The sequence below is a fragment of the Suncus etruscus genome, chromosome X, assembly GCF_024139225.1.
Source record: "Suncus etruscus isolate mSunEtr1 chromosome X, mSunEtr1.pri.cur, whole genome shotgun sequence".
Taxonomy (NCBI): Eukaryota; Metazoa; Chordata; class Mammalia; order Eulipotyphla; family Soricidae; genus Suncus; species Suncus etruscus.
The window spans coordinates 13653061-13655083 of NC_064868.1; the positions used below are offsets into that span (position 1 = coordinate 13653061).

Here is a 2023-nt window from a genome sequence, read left to right on the forward strand (position 1 = left end):
CTTTTTAAGAGCATGTATTTTCTTTATGCTTGTTCTAACTGCTTGTTCTGAGAAGGGTTCTGAGAAGGTTCCTGTGAAGTTCACAAGATAACCTGTAGATTTGGTAACAGAAAAGGTCAAGCATCTGCACCAAAGATATAAGAGCATAATCTAACATGGTATAGAACCTTCTAGTGATCTAATTTGATAGAAATATAAAACCTGGGAGGTAGGGAAGATAGTATATCTCTCAGTTATACAACTTTCCGCTCAAAATGTCCATAATTTTTTTTGTTCCTTTTGTTTTGTTTTGTTTTTTTTGCATAGGCACAGTAAATTGGGGGAAATTAGAAAGGTATTTGGCCTAAAAGATACAGGGTTAGGGTAACCAGTCCCCTTTGTGTATAGCTTGTTGAAGATTGGCTATCGATTCTGTTGTCATTTACTTTGGGTTTGGTGTTTAAGTCTTTTTTTTTTATTTTTACTCATTGCAATTATGACTGTTTGGTTAGGTACCATCCATTTTTCTTTCCCCTCATTTTATGAGGAAGAACAAGATGATTCTTATGTGGTTCTGATTGAAAACAAAAAGCAAACAAATAAACCAAACAAACCGGGATGGAGAGTCCTTCTAGAGATTATAAATATCAATTTAAAAAGGAGAAAGGAAAAAAAGAAAAACATAACAAAAAAAAAAACCAAGAGCACTGTTCATAACCTGTTAGTCTCCTGTGGCATATGGGTTCCATTCCAGTGCAACAGAAAGTCCCACGACCCTTCTCTGACTGACTTATCTAAGCTTTCAGGTTAAGGTCTTGGAGACAGTAAAAACAAAACAAAACAAAAATATAAAACCAAAAAAACTACAAGAACAAAACAGACAAAACAAAAGAAAAAAGAAAAAAATCACAAAAAAGACCAAAACTAGCAACTACAAAAGGGCACCAAAGCAACAAAAACAATAGCCAAACAATAATCACGAGAATGAAAGAAGAAAAAAAAGAAATGAAAAGAAAAAAGGAAGGAGGGCTGGCATTCTGAAGAGCAAAGGAGGAGGATGCTGGGAACTGGGGGTAGAGGGAGGACAACACTGGTGGTGGGAATACCGCCCAATTCAATGCCACAAATATTACTGTGAAATATTTGTAATTCACATTGGCCACAATAAAAATTATTTATAAAAAGTGTCCATGATTTTAAGTATCTGCTAAAGCTATGAAGAGCAATCAATGAATAAGATTTAAGGGATCTACATTTAAATTTAATAAACTGAATAAAACTCAGAAAATTTTATGATCTTGGTCTATAAAATTTTTCTACAATCATTTTCATATGACTTAAGACCACAGTTGATGACCAATAAGTCAAATTATGGAAACATAGCCCGACAATGAGCCAGGTTCTGATATTATCTATTAGAATATTAGATATTATATGCCATTCAGGCTTCCTGACTATCTTATTCTCTCAAGTATCCTTCAGCTACATGCTGGCATCACTTGAAGTCTGGAATGTAGCAGCACTCCTGTTTATCTGGCCCTTTGCCCATCAAATCGTCCAAGACCTCTCAGCCCCACCATCAGCTAGAGGCACACTTCAGTACTTCACTCTCTTATCATCAAGCATTGCTCTGGAGTCAAATATATTTTGTCTCTTGAAGTAGATATACTTAATTGTATCCTGTTTAAAGGATGCAGGAAATGTTTAAGTCATTTAAAAAATTGAATTTTACTTAAGAAAAATGTATGGTTCATATGTGCAGGTCTGATTCATTTTATTCATGTAGAAACTCGATCAAATTTTTTCAAACTAGATAAAGTTGTATAAATAGTGGAGAAATGTAATATTTTCTACCTCCATAATTGCTCTTGCAACTGCTCCCTGTCATGTTGTCCCTCACCTCAGAAAAAGTAATCATAAGGCTTAATTTGAACTACATAGATAAGTTTTGTTTATTTCCCCCATGTTCATTCAATTTTATTTTATTTTTATGCTCAAATATATATATATATAATTTTATTTAAACACCATGATAACAAACAGG

At 33.7% G+C, this 2023-nt stretch overlaps 1 non-coding gene across 1 annotated transcript; it reads left to right on the plus strand.

Annotated features, from left to right (window-relative positions):
* Window positions 1-681: 681 nt before the first annotated feature.
* LOC125999730 (small nucleolar RNA SNORA54) lies at window positions 682-806 on the plus strand. Its single transcript, XR_007492205.1, has one exon. It is a non-coding gene; the product is annotated as a small nucleolar RNA SNORA54 (small nucleolar RNA).
* Window positions 807-2023: the final 1217 nt, after the last annotated feature.